The sequence below is a fragment of the Vicugna pacos genome, chromosome 8, assembly GCF_048564905.1.
Source record: "Vicugna pacos chromosome 8, VicPac4, whole genome shotgun sequence".
NCBI lineage: Eukaryota > Metazoa > Chordata > Mammalia > Artiodactyla > Camelidae > Vicugna > Vicugna pacos.
The window spans coordinates 22,646,344-22,664,996 of record NC_132994.1 but is presented as its reverse complement, the minus strand read 5'-3'; the positions used below and the strand labels follow the sequence as shown (position 1 = coordinate 22,664,996).

General features: G+C 34.3%; 1 pseudogene; it reads right to left on the bottom strand.

The window, feature by feature from the left end:
- Positions 1-15,054: 15,054 nt before the first annotated feature.
- LOC102525992 (activator of 90 kDa heat shock protein ATPase homolog 2-like) lies at positions 15,055-16,855 on the bottom strand (annotated as a pseudogene).
- Positions 16,856-18,653: the final 1,798 nt, after the last annotated feature.

Below are 18,653 nucleotides of genomic sequence, written 5' to 3'. Positions count from 1 at the left end.
CATCATTAACTTCTGAGAAGTAATAATTAACCCAATGCTCTAACACCATCACACGGGCCTCTTAATATGCCATGTCTCTCTTGCAGCTCTCACAGTTATGTGTGGGTGCATGTTTTCTTGTTTTGCTTTGTTTAACAAATTACCCATCAGTTTTGACAGCACTGCCTTTGAAACCAGTCAACTCACTTTAAGTGGTTAGAGAAATTGATTGCAAGAAATACAGTTCAAAATCTCATACAATCTATTTTAAAAAGGGGAAATGTAACATTTGAGGAAGAGCAATATCCAACAAGGAATATAGAAAGGTTAATAAAACAGTGAGTGGTAGAAAATTTCAAATATAGTTCCCAAAAATTCTTTCTTATACACTAATTCTTTTTTCCTCAAAGTCGTTCTTTTCTCTAAATGGTTTGCCACTCTCATAACTGGTTTAGAAACTTAATTCATATATCATAACCATCTCAAAAGAAGTCATCTTAATGATAGCTTATGTTTGATCTTCTATTACTGTTTTGACACAACATATTCTTTATCTCATTTAGAAATACACAGCAGCCCTGTGGATAGATCTCTGGGTAGCCCCAGTGTGCTTCTGAAGAAGGTCAAAGTTGTAGACATTTCCTAACTTGTGCCAGGTCATGCAAGCATTCAGCCCAGTGATTAGAGCTCAGTCCCAGGTCTCTTTGCTCACAGGTCAGCATTCTTATGACAATACCCACTGAAATCTGAATGTTTCCCCATAATCTGGGAAAGTAATTTTTCTGCTCATCTCACAGTGTTTTTATGTGAATAGTGCTGTGGACTGAATTGTATCCCCTCAAAATTCATGTATTGAAGCTCTAACCTTGAATGTAATAGTATTTGGAGATAAGACCTTTGGGGAAGTGATAAGGGTTAAATGAGGTTAAGGGAGTGGGGCCCCCATGAGGAGATGTGTGGCTTTATAAATAGAGGAAGAGAGATTGGTCTCTGTGTCATGTGAGGACACAAAGAGAAGGCCATCTGCAAGTGAGGAGTAGGGCCCTCACCAGGAATCACATCAGCTGGCAGTTTGATCTTAGACATCCAGCCTCCAAAACTGTGAGAGATTAATGTCTTTTGATTAAGCTACACAGTGGCATTTTGTTACAGCAGCCCCAAAGCTGACTATAGTGGTATAATTCATATCATGTTTATTGTATATCTATTCTATAGTTATGCAATTGACATATTCACAAATGCTTTCATTCAGAAATATGTCCCCCTTTTACCCCAAATTTTCCCAACACTTGAATTTTCAAGAAATTCAATCAGGTTAATTCAAGCCAGTTTTATTAATCTGTATCTCCTTTTGTTTGATTCCTTCTTGTTGATGGGGTACTCACTTTCTCTTGTCATTCTAGTGGTTTCTCCAGAGGCTTCAATATAAATGATTTAGTTATTACAATTTTTGTAGGAGTAAGAAAATAACATTGGACTTGGGGTTCACGATGTTTATTAGGGACTGACACCTCTGGGAAGAGAGAGAAGTCAGACTGCCATGCAGACCCGACGAAGTCTGGATCCATCTTGCCCATCAGAACTGACCCAGCCCCTTTACCCTCACCTTACTCAGCCACTGGATGGGGGCTGCTCTGGGAAGCCACAGTGGCTCTCTGGAGTTGAGACACATCCTGCAAGTTCCGACTGCTGGAAACGTCTACTGACTCCTGGAAATTTCTGCTAAATGACTTCCCTACAGCCAAGTGAGATCAAGTTGGCATATCTCAGTTTTCACCTAGATATTTAAGATTACCAACTGCCCCTACAGTGTGGGTAAAGGCAAATTCTGAACACCCTGAATGATGCCTTATGTCAAAGTATCCTGAAAAAATACAGTGCACTGATCGTGTTGAAGTCATTGGGATGACCCTGGCTATTTTCTGCCATGTCTACAGCCAGTCACCTAGCTTACTATGGTCACCACCTGGCTACTTTTGAAGAAACTGATTCACTGCGGAAGACCACACTGGACATGTGCTCTGGTAACAACTCTTGCTCCATTAGCCCCACAATATAGATAATTACCTTTTACCACACACTTCACCTGGGTGAAAAGCAAAGGAAGGGAATCTTAATACCCAAGTGTTTATCCCCTTTTTTAGTAACTATATTATAGATCGATTAATTGCCACTAGACATATAAAATGAAATGTTAATATTTTAATCCTAAAATATTGAAAGAGTCATTTAATCTGAATAAAGCTGTTGGCAAATACAAAATATTGTTTCTCTTTGTTTCTTTTTAACAGAATGAAAACTTTTGTTTCCAACTGTCCTATAAAAGATCAGTAACCAGTTAACTCTGGTTACTTTCTAACTCTTTGCTCATTCCATCCTCGGAAAGTGAAGTGATCTAAGGAATTTATAAATTTGTCAGAGAATAGCTTGGTATATGTGGCTCCACTCTGCCTTTCTTCCTCCTCTGGGCAAGCTGCTCAAAGAGAGCATGAGTTCTGCCCTGTTCCCCAGTATGGCCCTTCCACACGGGGCTGCCTATGAGAGGAGCCTAAAGACTAGCGTAATTCTGAAACTAGAATCCTTGTCCTAAACCTGAGTTTTATTCATAATAGAGGAGACACTTTATATTCATCTTTATTCTTTGTGTAATTTCTTCCTATTTCAGTACCCAAACATGAAGGAAATTAATCTTGAGGCTCTTCCTCAGAAACTCCTAATAATAAAAAAAAATAGACAAAACAAATAAAATCCTAATCTGTTTTATAATGATGTGTTTGAATTACTTATCATATAAGTAAAGAGAACGGAAAACTAACTAGTAAATGTGAAGGGGGAGATGTATTTTATCCTACAGTGAGTGATAAGGTCCTTTTAAAGTCTGTTTTGACTTCAAGATAATCAAAATTCTTATAAATAGTATGACCATCTGACAATAATACAACACAATAAACAATGTAAACAAATCAAGCTTTCATCTGCTATGCCAAATATAATTCCTCTGGTTTCTTTTTTGTTTGTTAGTTCATTCAAGAAAGTCTTTTTAAAACCTGGGTGGACCAAATGGGCTACCTGTCCTGACATTGCATAAGAACAGCCAGCAATGTTAAATAAATCAATCAATGCAATAGAGCTGTATGTTAGAAACAACAAGCAGGGTTTGTCCTAAATGTTTGCTTCATGGCCAGGTTTACGTTGAGCTAGCATATGAAAGATTTTGTGATTAGGCCCCAAAGCACAAAAATACCAATTAATTATGATGATTAGATATGTCTTCATTAGTAGTCTATAAATAAATCATGTTCAGCATTATGCAGTCAGCTATCCTGGAAAAATATTCTTCTAGAGGGCTGTAAAAACAGCTTAATTAATTATAAATGCTCTACAACTTACCACATATTATATTTTCAAATGTTAAACATACATATATACTCATGTTATATATGTGTGGAGGTATTTGTCAAACTGTTTCAGTGTTTCTTTATGCTACTTAGCACTAAAATGCTTTCCAGAATCAAGATGGAAGTTTGCTGAAAAGTCTGAATTTATTGTTAAAAATAAAAATGTTAGTTAGAACGCTTATATTTCCAATTCGCTTCATGTTTTCAGATGACAGTGTTTCTCTTTGATATTTAACTTCTGTGCTTCCAGAAATGTTTTGTGAATGTGCTCCTCTCCTCTTTCCACCCCACTCCCTCGCTGCCTTTGGTATATTTTCTTCATTTACTCAAAATAATTTCTTCCTGAACATGTTGCTATTATTAAAAACATTTTAATTACATTTGCAATTAACCCAAATGTGCACGATATCCCTCATTCACTCTTTCAGATCCCGTGTTCCCCTTTCTCTACCCTGGTAGGCCCCCAGGAGACTGACCTCTATGAACTGCATCAAGTAATTCCCTTGCTCTCCTGTTTCCTGTTGAGTTCTGGTAATGGGGATCCCTAGCAGGAGATCAGAGGTGGGTAGGGAGTTTATTCCTTAGCTCCTTCTCTGCAGGTTTACTGTGTATCTCAGCCAAAGGTCACAGCTCCTGACATGTGATTCCTACCAATAGATCTCTCTGTGGATTTTAATCCTTCCAGATCTAAGAGTGGTAACAGATCTCTCTCCATGCAACTTACCCTGGGGGACTGCGTTATCTCTCTTGGTTTCCCTGTACCCTAGGCTAGCTTTTATAAATAATCTTTTAATTAAACTTATCTCAAATTGCCTAATTTGAGTAAGTAGTCTGTTTTTTACAAGACCTTGATTGATTCTTCTTATAGATTATTCAAACAATACAAAAATAAAGTAAAATATGAACATACTCATTATAGCTTTGATTGTGAACACTGAAAATACAATTCAAATTGGATTAAGCATCCAGATTTTTTTCTAGTTTTCTGAATCAATATATCACATACAGAAACATATGTAAAAGAATGTACTCTCCAAAGCTAGTTAGAGTTTAAATAGGCCACAACAGAAGTTCAGGGTACCATCAAGCATCCTTCTGCATCTGTTACCCTGAAAAACAGTTTGTATCAGTCAGAATCCAATCAGAAGAAAAAATCAAATTAGTTAATTTAACAGAAATAGTTTTATATAAAGAATTGTTAATTAGGTATTGAAGAATCTTAAAAAGGCAAAAAGAAAAATTAACATTAACAGAAGGAGAGTCAACAGGTTGCAGCTGCCATCCTAGGGCTTAGGGAGGGGGTGCAAATGTACAAACTTGGAGTAAGGGCCCTGCAGAGCTTTTTTTAAGTCCTCAGGGAAGGGGCCACTGCTTGACATACACTGATGTCTCTTAGCTTGGAAGAGAAATCCATGAGACTAGGACCAAGACCTCTGAAGAGAAATACTGAACAACATCAGAAGGTGCTGGAGTTTCTGCAGGTGCACATCAAGGCAGGAGGTGCACATCAAGGCTGGTCCTGCAAGTGCTGAAAAACTGCAAACTCAACTTAGCATTTTACTGAAACAAACTGGTGCCTGCAAGGTGAGATGAGATGAGGTGATGCTGATAGGAGCAGGAAGCAAACAAGAAGCCAACTGCAAGCACACAAGATAGAGCAAGTCCCTCTTCCTCCTTCAATCTTACAACTCTGACTTGTTGGCCAGCTCTAACAGAGAGGCAACTGGCAAAACTTACAGGTAGTCTGCAGATTTCCAGCCCCAGCAATACAGAGTCTAGAAGAGAGTTTAAGCTGAGAGACAGTGACTTAACAACTGGCATAGAGTGATAGCCAGAAAATAAACTATATTCATTTAGTGAAAACACAGTTTCAGAGTTTTTACTGAACACCAGATGCTGTGTGAGGTTAGTCTGCCTTAATTGCAGGAAAGTTTTAGTCCTATTTCTAATAAGGCACTTAATATGACAAAGAAAGCAATTATAAGAAGAGCCATGATAAAGGTAATAATATGGAACTTTTGGAGTGGCATTTAAATTAGGTAAGAAAAAGAAATAAAAGTTTCCAAATTGGAAAGGAAAAATTAAACTGTAACTATTTGCAGGTGGCATTGTACATAGAAAAGCCTAAAGACTTCATCAAAAAACTGTTAGAATTAATAAAAGAATTCAGTACAGTTACAGAACACAAAATTAATACACAAAAATCTGTTGCATTTTGATACACTAATAACAAACTATCAGGCAGAGGAATTAAGAAAACAATCCCATTTACAATTGCAATCAAAAAGAATGTAATACCTAAAAATAAATATAAACATAAAGGTCTTTAATGAGGTAAAAGACCTTTATATTGAAAACTGCAAGACATTAATGAAAGAAATGGAAGAAGACACAAATAAATGGAAAGATACTCTGTATTCATGACTTGGAAGAATTCATATTGTTATAAGGCAGCCTACTTAATGGAAGAAAATATTTGCAAGTTATTACATATTACATATATGTAATTATATATCTGATAATAAGCTAATACTCAAAACATAATGAACTCATGAAACTCAATAACAACAACAAAAAAAAAAATAAAAAAGGGGGTAGAAGATCTGAATAGATACTTTTTGAAAAAAGCATACAGATGACCAACAGGTACATAAAAAGATGCTCAGCATCATTAATCATCATGGAAATGCAAATCAAAAGCAGAATGAGATACCACCTCACACCTGTTAGAATGTCTATTACCAAAAATACAAGAAATCACATGGTTGTTGAGGGTGTAGAGAAAAGGAACCCTTGAGCACAGTTGGTGAGAAGTAAATTGGTACAGCCACATTGGAAAACAATATGAAGTTTCCTTAAAAAATTAAAAATAGTAATTACCACATGATCCAACAACTCCACCTCTGTATATGTTTCCAAATAAATCAGAAACACAAATTTGAAAATATATATGCACCCCCATGTCTATTGCAGCATTACTTACAGTATTCAATGCATGGAAACAACCTGGTCCATTTTAATGAATGATTAGATAAAGAAATTGTGATATATGTATACAATGGAATATTACTCAGCCATAAAAAGAAGGAAATCTTATTGTTTGGGAGGTAATGGATGGATCTTGAGGCATTGAGCTAAGTGAAAGACACAGAAACACAAATACCACATGACCATTCTTACATGTAGACACTCAAAACAAACAAAAGACAAGTTCATAGATTCAGAAAACAGACTGATAGTTCCCAGAGGGGTTGGGAGAAATGGGTAAACTTTTTTTTCAAGTTTAAATAAATGGGAAAAATATGAGGCATTTGGCTGATGGAATGCAGGTCCTTTGCCCTGCTCTAGGTGCCAGAAGAAAGAAAGAATAGTCTTTCACCCTTTTGTCTGACCTTGAACCTACATAATGGAGACTTTATTTCCAAAAAAGTTAAACATTCCTATGATAGTCCCAAAATATGCTTAAGTCTAGGATCCTTGGGTGATATCCATCCTGACCCTAGTTCTCCTGGATCCAGTCTTTATATTCAACAAAAATATACCTGAAATTATAAAATTAACCGTCACTTATTCTTGTGGCAGTAGTGAATGAAAGGGTAGGAAATGAAAGGAGAAAAAAATTACAACTATATATATTTTTTAAATAACAAGATTTGCAGGGAAAAGATATATAAATTAGAGCCAATGGTCATATATATATAGTCACATATAGTTTTTGTATTTATATATTAATATTTTATTTATATATTAATATCATTTATTTTTATATTTATATATTTTAATATTGTATCTAATATTTATTTGCACATATACTTTTAAATATTTTATTTACATATTTGTTATTTTATTTATATATATTTTATATATATAAATTTTTATTTTTCTCTGAACTACATATTCCTTTGCCATCAGCTGTTGTGGAGTTTTTTGGCCAGTAGAGTGATGAACCATTTACATCTAGGGGTTCTAAGCTCATACTCATCCTACCTATATAGAGTCTCAGTCTTTTACAAGTAGATATGGTTGTATGAAAATTCTTTAGGGACCATTTGGGTACCCATCTCCTTGATGCATCATCATCCTCTTATCTTTTGATTTCCAGGATCTAATTACCTGATCCAATGCAGTAACCTCTGTTTTGTCTGCTGACTCAGTGTCATGAGACTCTGAATTGTCTAGATAGCAGTGTTTACTTCCATGTAACCATTGCTGAATCCCCTGGTAGAGCATTTTCTTCCCATGGTTTTTACTAATGTCTAAACTAGTAGTTCCCATAATCTCAAGGATGGGAATTTTTTTTTTAAGTAATATGAATGGTTGGTTATGTTTAATTGTGAGAGATGCTAATTCCAATCCTATTCCTTAGTTTGGGGACCCATATATATTGATTATAAAAAAAATAGCACCATGATCTGGTGCCATAATTGTTTCTTCAATAAGGTATTTAATAAGACTCAAGTAACCTAAGGGCACTAACCCGTTGTCTTATTTCTTCCAGGGGAAGTCAAGTTCCTTCTTTGGAAGAAATTATGAGCAATATTATCATGTTGAATAAGGTATTCAGTTGACTAAAACATTCATGTTGAATAAGGTATTCAGTTGACTAAAACATTCATGACAATGCTGACTTGAGGCATGATGGATGGAAAAATTAAATCTAAATCTGAATCCAGAATCAGTAGCTAATAACGCTCCATGACAAAAGAAATAAAAGAAAAAAAAATCACCAACCAATGCTCAAATGTACTATGGTATAATATTATACGTTCAGGTTTATGTCTTTCAGAAAAATGTCTTTATACATCAGTAAAGTGAATTCTGTGTTGTTGCACTTGAGAATAGCATCCATCTTGTTCAACATAGCCACTTAGTTCATTAAATAAGTTCTGGAGATGCTATGGAAGGGAAATGACTGACTTTGAGAGATCATGTTCTCTTGTCTACCTAATTATTATGAGTGGAAATGTCCTTTGAGCATGTAGCATGGATAAGTTCTATGTTCCAAGCCCATTTCAAAAAATTCTTCCCTGTTTCTCCTTCCTCTCCAAAATCCTTATCATTAATTTTGCAATTCAGTTCCTTTGGATTCCTTACTATATAAGAAAACTAGCCTTCCCATAAATTCTGATAGATCCTAATTTAAGGCAATGTAAAGTAATTGTCAAAGTCTATATGATATACTAGGACAGAGAAAATGGGACTTCCTGTGGCATTATTTTGTACAATGAGCTTCACAAGTAACCCTGTAGGTCATAAAGAAAGAACATCCTCCAATAGGTACAGTGGGTAAATATCTGCTTAAAGCCTGTGTAAGCATTTACCAAAGATTTGTGCATTTCCTTTTCACCAGGAAACCTTTATCCTGGTAAGTGGCTACAGGTATCTTTAGGGAGAAGTATGAGGACGTTTCTTAGCCTATTTTTCAGTGTCAGTGGACTATCAGTGGGAGTTGGTGTTTAGGGTGCCAACATACTCTTCCTACCAATTCTTTAATTTCCACGTGAAAAACAAGGAAAAGCTGTGAATTCAACTGATAGTCTAATAATACTATCTCTAAGACCATATTTTGTTTTTTACCCAGCTCAGTTCCTACAGCAACAAAAGATAAGAGATTCTTTTATCTTGATCCTAGAAACTCCCTGGATTTCAGTCAGTTTTATGAGCCTAAAATTCAAGGATTTTAACTTGTCATTCTCTTCTTTAAGCTGCCCATTGATGTTTGAAGCAGCTGCCCTTTTTCTAAGTCCATAAATTCCTCATGTACATCCTACTGTTCTGTGATAGAAGCAACTCAATTCCCAAAAGCCATGCCTGCACTGTGCTCTTGATGCCAGGTGACCACAGGCAATATTTGATTAGCCTTTTCACTGCTGAAGAATTTCTATCTTGGCATTTAAGCAAGATTTGGACTAGTTTCTAACACAGCTATGCCAGATAAACAATTGATGGTCCCCATATTCCCTTGCAGGTATCTATCAATGCACCCCATTCCCTAGGAACAATTTCTTCTCAGGGATCTTGATGGTAAGCAGCAAAAACAGCTCTAGCTAATAAAAGGAGAAAATTAATTTGTTGAAAGAATGTTGGATAGCTCACAGAATTAGTTGGCAGGATGGAAGACCTGCTAGGAAAATGGGCAGAAAACAGCTGAAGCCTTGTAAGAAAAACCACAGCCAAGGTTATGTTGAAGAAATGCTCTTGTTTGGATGCCCCTTAGGTACTATAAGTGTCACAGTACAGATCTGCCGCTGGATACTACCACTGCTACACACCAGAAAGTGATAGATGTTAAATCCAAAGGACACAGATCCAAGTATAGATCACTGGTAAGCATGAAAAAGAAGGCAAAGCAAACAGAGGAGAAACAAAAGTTCACCTCTGTTAGTGATACAGAGGAATGTAATGGAGGCATTCATTATTTAAGATTAAAGGGGAAAGCATATTAAAAGATATTTGATTAATAGTCTATTTTCATTTAGTATCTTCCATTACACTCAATTATCAGTTGTATGACCTTGAGAAAGACATTTGTCTTTCCTGTAACTGGTTCATTATCTCTAAAATGATAATAATAGTAATATCCACCTCAGGAGGATGTCATGAGAAAAAAAATGAGTAATACACACCAAACAGGTACAGGAGTACCCAGCATATAGTATGCTGGGTGTTAGTTAGCTAGTAGTAGGTGTTAGTTAGCTAGTAGTAGTAGTGGAGAGGTAAGAGCCTCTTCAAGTTTGAAGAAAACAAATACAAATATGTAAATACAAAGAGAAGAGGGCATTTAGGTGATTGTTACTATAATTAATCTAAAAACTGTCATTGGAACAAATTGGTCAATTAAATGTCTCCCACTTTTCATCTTATATTAAACAATTAAGTCATAATTATTGAGTATTTTTCTCAGAGCTGATACACTTGTCTTCAGATTGAAGTTTCTTTATAAAATAGTTAATGTGCTGGGAATAGAAAGACAATCTGGTTAAGCATATCTAATAGGGACAGAGCCAACAATATACTTGATGATAAAATATTAGTGGCACTGTCATTAAAGTGCAAAACAAGATGCCACTATTACTACTGCTTGAGTTTCTAGCTAATGGAATTATACAAAATAATACACATATGAGATATTACAATGCTAGGAAAAAATTACTCTTGCAAAAATCATGATTGTCTATCTCGGAAACACAAAGGAATTAATGCAACAAATAAAATTTTAAAAATTAGGCCTGATAAAACAGTTTTAAAAAGTAATTGAATACATCACTAAGGGAAAATTGATGGCTTCCTTATTCATATACACAAGATATAACTACTAGATAATACAGTGAAAATATATAGTAGAAAATATCATGTAAAATAAAAAACAAATTCCATTCACAGTGGTAGCAAAACCTGTAAGATTCCTATGCATTAATCTGACAAGGATGTATAAAAACCTAAGTAGAGGGAAAGAAAACTGTCCTGAAGCATGAAATATATGAAGATTGCTTTTTTCTGGATGAGGAGTTTCAATCCTAATTTGTAATTTCTTAATTGCTAATTCTCCTCCAAATCAGTTAGCAGGTTTTAAAGAATTCTAAGTCAAATTCATTTTTGTAAATTGTACTTGACCAATTGATTCTAAACTGTATTTCATTTGAAAATTTCTGTTTTTTGCTTTGTTTTATTTTTGTTTTTCCTTAAATAAATTTTCTTACAGATATTGCTAACATTTTGGTTAAAATAATACTTTGTTGGTTGGGACTCTTTCACTTATTGGGATATGTTAACATCTCTGGCCTTCACTTAGTAAATGCCAGTGACACACCCTCAGCCATTGTGACACCATAAAATACCCCCACACCTTCCGAATACTCCTTAGTGATATGGAGCAACTTGATATTGAGAATTAGTGATCTGGAAAATTTCAAATCATGCTATACACTACACAAGCAAAACACTGTACTTTATACACAGAAATAGACAAATAGTTTTCAGTAAAACAGAATAGGAAGCATGAAATAGATTTATGTACATGTACAAATTTTGCTTATCATGAGGACAATCTTTAAAGTCACTGAGGAAAAGATGGACTATATATTGATTAGAGTCAAAAACAAGATGAAGTTAGAGATCTAACACACACGCACACACACACATACACACACACACAATTTTCAGATAGATTAAAACATTAAATAAAAAGGAAAATAAATGAATTCTGTGAGACTATAGGGGAGTATTTCTATAACATTGCTATGAACAACACTTTCCCTAGGAATGAAAAAATAGAAAACAGTAAGAGTTTTGCCTACAAAAAGATTTAAAACTTCTATTAAATTACAGACATCATAAAACATTAAAAGATATGTGACAGGCAGAGAAAGAAGAAAAATCAACAAAAAATAATACTTATAAATAGTGTTTCTGTACAATGATAAGAAAAAAACAGGTTAATAGAAAAAGAAATAGTAGCAGACAATCCAATGAAAGCAGTTTAGAATCAGTTTGACAACTTTTTAGAACACACACTTGCAAACATGCACACACACCTCTACTGGAACTTTGCTTTGGATAGCTTAAAAATAATTAATTTTGTGTGAAATGACATCTTTACAATATTGAACTTTCAATCCAATGTATCATTTTAATGAAAATTTTTTTGCATACATTAAAATCAATAACTTTACTTCAACTGAAGATCAATTCTGATGATTATAAATGTCCTTTCAGTATTGGACAAAAAGTAAAAATAGAAAGAAAGAAAAAGAGAAGGAAGAAAAGAAGGAAGGGAGGAAAGAAAGAAGGAAGGGAGTTAATAAAGAAGAAAGGAAGTAGTTAGTTAGTCATAATGTGGTGAAATATGTGAATTTCAAGGATTAAAAAAATACTGACTTATAAGAAATGGACAGACCCAGTAGGAATTCAAGGACACCATCAATTAACCAAATGTAATTTACATCTATAGACTGTTTCAACCAGCAGTAGCAGAATACACATTTTTCTTAAGCTCACATGGAATATTCACTGAGATATACCACATTCTGGGCCATTAAATACATTTTAACAAACTTAAAAGAACAGAACAGTGCCCTCAGACCACAGTGGGATTAAACTAGAAATCAATAAGAGAAAGATAAATGGAAATGCTCAAAATACATGGAGATCAAACAACAGACTTCCAAAAAACAAGTAGGTCAAAGAAAAAATTCTCAAGGGAAATTTTTAAATATTTTGAACTAAATGAAAACACAACTTATCAAAATTTGTGAGATACAGTGAAAGCAGTGCTTATAGGAAAATACGTAACATTGAACAAATATATTTGAAAAGAGGAAAGATCTAAATCAATAATCTATATTTCCATGTTAGAAAACTAGAAAAAGAAGAGAAAATTAAATCCAAAGTAAGCAGAAGAAAATAATCAGAACTAGAGCAGAAATCAATAACATTGAACACAGAAAATCAATAAAGAAAGGTAATGAAACTAAAATGTGATTCTCTGGAAAGATTAATAAAATGAATACACCTCTAGCAGGCTAAGAAAAAAAGAGAACAAAAAATTAAGATATCAGAAATGGAAGAGAAGACATCACTAGAGATCTTATGGACACCAACAAGATGATAGAGGAACAATGTGAACGACTCTACCTAAAAATTTGATAACCAAGATGAAATGGACAAATTCTTTAAAAGGCCCTATTTTTCACCCAAGAAGAAACAGACAATTTGAGTTGATCTAAATATATTACAGAAATTGAATTAATAATTAATAATCTTCTAAAACAGAAAGCACCAAACCAGTGAATTCTACCAAACATTTAAGAATTTTTACCAATACTACAAAATCCTTTTTCAGAGGCTAGAAGTGTAAGGAATAAAATCTAACTAATTTAAAAGTCTAGAATGACCCTAATATCAAAACCAGACAAAGACAATACAAGAAAAGTAAACTAAGACCGTTATCTCTTATGGACATTGATGTAAAAAATCCTCAACAAAATATTATCAAATTGAATCCAACAATGTATAAAATGCATTACACACCATGACCAAGTGAAATTTATCCCAGATTGCAAGATTGGTTCAACAATCAAAAATCAACTAATATATTCCATTACATCAATAAACTGAAAAAGAAAAATCACATGATTATATCAATAGATGCAGAAAGGCATTTGGCAAAATCCAACACCCATTCATGATAAAAACTCTCAGCAGACTAGGAACAGAGGATAATTTCTTCAACTTGATAGACTCAACAGAAAGCCTACAGCTAAAGAAAAGTCACAGACAAACATAACCGAGTTTAGGAACTCCTAGGAGACTTGACAGTTTACCTCAGAGAACATTCTGAACTGATCCCCACATTTAGGGAAATCTCTGCTCATTTCACTGCAGAGCTTCCAAGTTAGGTCTAAGCCTGGCCCTTTCTGTGATTACTTCCAACCCTCTAGTGAGCACCAGATCAGTTTCTGCACAGCCTGAGATTGCATGGCCATGCTAGAACACTGAAGAACAGCCGTGGGCTTTATTTCATTGTTATTTTTATTGTTCCTTTATACTGCATGAAGGTGAGAATGAGGTTTATTAAAGATCACTGTTATCTTACAAACAAGAACAATACTGGTACTAACAGTAAATCTGGGAGCATAACCGGGGTCTTTTGTTTTGCAGCCCAGTCCATTATACAGTTTTTGAACACTTTCCTTTTTGAAGCTCATGTGTTATTGATACCTACCCAGTATTCACAGAAGAGGGAGGAGGAAAGGGTTATTAAGAGATTGTAGTTTGAACTTTTGAAGGTTTCCTATGATGAATGGGCTATTTCCTTTCTGGGTTTAATTTCAAAATGTAAACAAAAATGACTACTGTAATTCCAAAGTATTAACAGCACAGTAAACAATGTGGTTAATTTTATTTTTGACTTTTTAGCCGAACAATTTAGACAGATAGTAAGGTTGTTGCTCTTTTCGAGTCAAGTTAATGAACAGTCAGGTACAACTTATGTACCAAAATAAAAACGTAAAGAAAAACAATAAATATGTTTAAAAGGAAGAAACAGAATTTTTGTTGTTGTTATTTGGGTTTTGTCTTTAAAGAAGTGGTATCAACGTGCCATTTCTTTTCTGTCTTCCTGAACTAAAACTTCCGCTGAAACTAAGTTTTCTAGGATAGGCTTTAGCTTTGGAAGCTTCAACTATCTCTACTCGGGGATTCAATCTATTCCCAGAGGAGAAATCTATGGGAGGTAAGGTTAATACCCAATTTCAGGTTGCTTGCTGCTTTTAACTCAATTCATTCTAGTATTAGCAAAGATTCAAACCGTGCTTTAAATTCTGTATCAATTCATGGATTTCATCCAATATGAATTAAGGGGTTTTGTCTTCTTTTTTAGAAGTAATAATAGGGAAGATGTAGACTTGACACTTTTTGCTTACAAAAAATAATGCTCTTATAAAATCTTCTAACTAATTCAATCATTTAGCGCAGTCAACTACAGTAAGCCTTTCATTTCTTCAAAATGCTGCTTCTGCCAACAGAATCTCATGTTCTCTCTTTTACAAACAGGAAGTCCTCTACATTCCAATTGTAATTCCATTTATCCTGCAGGGGGGTACAAAATTCAGTGCAATTCCTGCATTTTGTCCTCGTCAGTTCCTACATCTCCACTCCATGATGATCTTTTTATTTGTTAACAATTCTATATGTTTACCAATGATTTTCCCATAAAAATTTGAGATTTCCCTCCTTTTTCAGCTTCTAGTACAGTAGAAAATTTATAAAATTTGTGCACCAAACTTTTCACGGTGAAGATACTATACAGCTGCTCTACAAATGCATCTAATAGTTCTATCATTTGCAGTGCCCCAGCGGGAATCCTTACACCCAATGCCACGAGACATGAGCTCTGCAAGGTGTTCTCACTCAGTCTCATTTCTTTATTGAAGTATAGTTGATTTACAATGTTGTGTTAGTTTCAGGTATATAGAAAATTGATCCAGTTATATATATATATATATAGAGAGAGAGAATATATAGAATATATAGAATATATAAATTATTTTTCAGAAAATATATATAGATTCCTTTTCAGATTCTATTCCATTATAGGCTATTACAAGATATTGAATATAGTTCCCCATGCTATACATTAGGTCCTTGTTGTTTATCTATTGTATATATAGTAGTGTATATATGCTAATTCCAAACTCCTAATTTATCCCCCACCTACACTTTCCCTTTTGGTAACCATCAGTTTGTTTTCTATGTCTTTGGGTCCATTTCTGTTTGTAAATAAGTTCATTTGTATCTTTTTTTTTAGATTCCACATATAAGTGATATCATATATTTGTCTTTCTCTGTCTGACTTACTTCACTTAATATGATAATCTCTAGGCCCATCCACCTATCCATGTTGCTGTAAATGGCATTACTTCGTTCTTTTTTATGGCTGAGTAATATCCCATTGTGTATGTATACCACATCTTCTTTATCCAGTCATCTGTTGATGGACATTTAGGTCACTTCCATGTCTTGGCTATTGTAAATAGTGCTGCTGTGAAAATTGGGGTGCATGTATCTTTCTGAATTAGAGTTTTCTTTGGATATATGCCCAGGAGTGGGTTTGCAGGATCATATAGTAACTTTATTTTTAATTTTTTAAGGAGCCTCCATAGTGTACTTCATAGTGGCTGCACCAATTTACATTCCCACAAACACTGTAGAAGGGCTCCTTTCTCTCTTCACCCTCTCCAGCATTTATTATTTGCAGACTTTTTAATGATGGACATTCTGACCGGTGTGAGGTGATACCTCATTGTAGTTTTGATTTTTATTTCTCTAATAATTAGCAATATTAAGCATCTTTTCACGTGCATGTTGGCCATCTGCATGTCTTCTTTGGAGAAATGTCTATCACTCAGTCTTCTTTTAACAAGTGGCAATTCCTGGATTGCCGTAGCTTTGTTGGTAAAATTATTCTCAATTTAAATTCCTTCTTAAGTGCCTTAGGTAATCTCCAAGAGCCTCCCTGACCTTGGCAGTGCCTGCAGTTTTCATCTGATCCTTCAATGTATTCTCATCTCCTTGCTTTTTACTCACATTTGCCTGGGTGTCATCTACTTCATTTTTTTTGGATAGATTGAATATTTCAATCAATCCCTTGTGCTTTGACCCAGATTCTTTAATTATAACTTTCCAGTCCAATTTGATGTTCTACTCATAAAATAAAATCTGCTTTCCTTTGCAGCTGCTGCAGAAATCCTCACCTTCCACCTGCTTCAGCTCTCTGATCTTGCAGCATGTAGCCTCATTATCCATAACAACGCCTGCCAGTAGCTCATGGAACTTCCCCTTGGACCAGCTGGTAGCATGCTGCTCTGTCCAGTGCCAATTGTTCATGTTGGTCTGTTGTCCCACTCCTCCATGGTCCAGGGCAATTCCCCCTGACCCCACTTGGACACAGGCACTGCAACCCCTTTCAGGTTCAACATATTCTGGAGAATGTTCCATGTGCACTTGAGAAGAATGCTTATTCTGTTGTTTTGATTGAAAAGTTATATATATGTCAAGTCCATCTCTTCTAATATGTAGTTTAAGTCCAATGTTTCCTTGTTGATTTTGTGTCTGGATGCTCTATCAATTATTGAAAGTGGGGTATCAAAGTCCTCTACTCTTACTGTATTGCTGTCTATTTCTCTCTTCAGATATGTTAATATTTGTTTTATATCTTTAGGGAATCCAAGTTGGGTACATGGATATTTACAAATGGTATATACTTTTGTTGGATTGACTCCTTTATTATTATATAATTATCTCCTTTGTCTCTTATTATAGTCTTTTTCTTAAACCTATTTTACCTCATATAAGTATAGCAACCCCTGCTCTCTTTTTGGTTCCATTTGGATGGAATATCTTTTTCCATCCCTTCACTATCAGTCTGTGTGTGTCCTTAAAGCTGAGGTCTCTTGTAGTTAGCATATTGTTGAACATTGAGTTTTTTAATCCATTCAGCCACTCTACACCTTTTGATTGTAGAATCTAGTCCATTTACATTTAAAGTAATTATTGATAGGTACAGACTTACTATTGCCATTTTACTAGCTGTTTTGTTATTGTTTTGTAACTCGTTTCTTTCTTCTTCTCTGACTCTTTTTTTGTGATATGCTGATTTTCTATAGAGATATGATTAGATTCCCTTCTCTTTATCTTTTTTGTATTTACATAGGTTTATGCTTTGTAGTTACCATAAGGCTTACATAAAACATCCCATATTTATAACAGTCTACTTTAAGCTGGTAACAATTTAACTTTGAATGCATAATAAAGCTTTACATTTTTTTACTATCCCCCACAAGCACATATTCATTTTATAATTTTGATGTTAAAATGCACATCTTTTATCTTGTGTATCCATTAAAAATTATTATAGTTATAGTTATTTTTAATACTTTCATCTTTTAACTTTCATATGAAATGGTAATTAATTTATTCCATTAAAATTTTAATCAGAGTTGATTTTATTTTTACAGGAAAATATTTGAGATATTTGAGCACAATTCAAAAAATATAATTTTTCAGCTTTCACCTGCATTTATTATTTAGATTATTTAAACATTTTATTGGGTAAGTCATTTTGCAAAATCAAAAACTATTATTTCTGATAATATGTATCAAATTCCTATGTATGACTGCTCTGTACTCAAAGACATGCCTAAACATGGATTCTATATTTTACTTGAAACTTTTATGGGGTATTTCTTTACGCTAAGAATTTTTTTATAACAAGCTGTGGTTGAGATATTCAGTTATAAAGTTGAGATACTGACATTACCTCTGTGATTATAACAATAGACTAAATGTGAAATTCTGAAAAAGATGATGTTTCATGGTGAACCACCCACTCTGATGCTACATCCCACTTGAAAGTGGCAGCTTGTATTTGCAGGGCACTTTCCCAGGTTGGAATTGCACTCTGTGATTCAGGATTCTTGATAAAGATAACATCCCAGTGTGGGAAAGTATAAGAAACATTTTTTAATAATAGGTTCTAACAAACTGAGTTAACTGAGTTGCATGCCTCATCTTTTTTTTTCTAATCAATTTTAGATTTATTTCTTGCAGAATCCTAGACTGTATTTAGGTCTTTCTCAAGGTCATGTATAGATCTCGATTAAAAACTTGGATTCCAAGGTCATTGAGAACTTGGCCTAAGTCTTGATAATATCATTTAATAGATTTATGGATTCTGGGAAGTTATATAACCTTCCAAACCTGCTTTTTGTACATGAT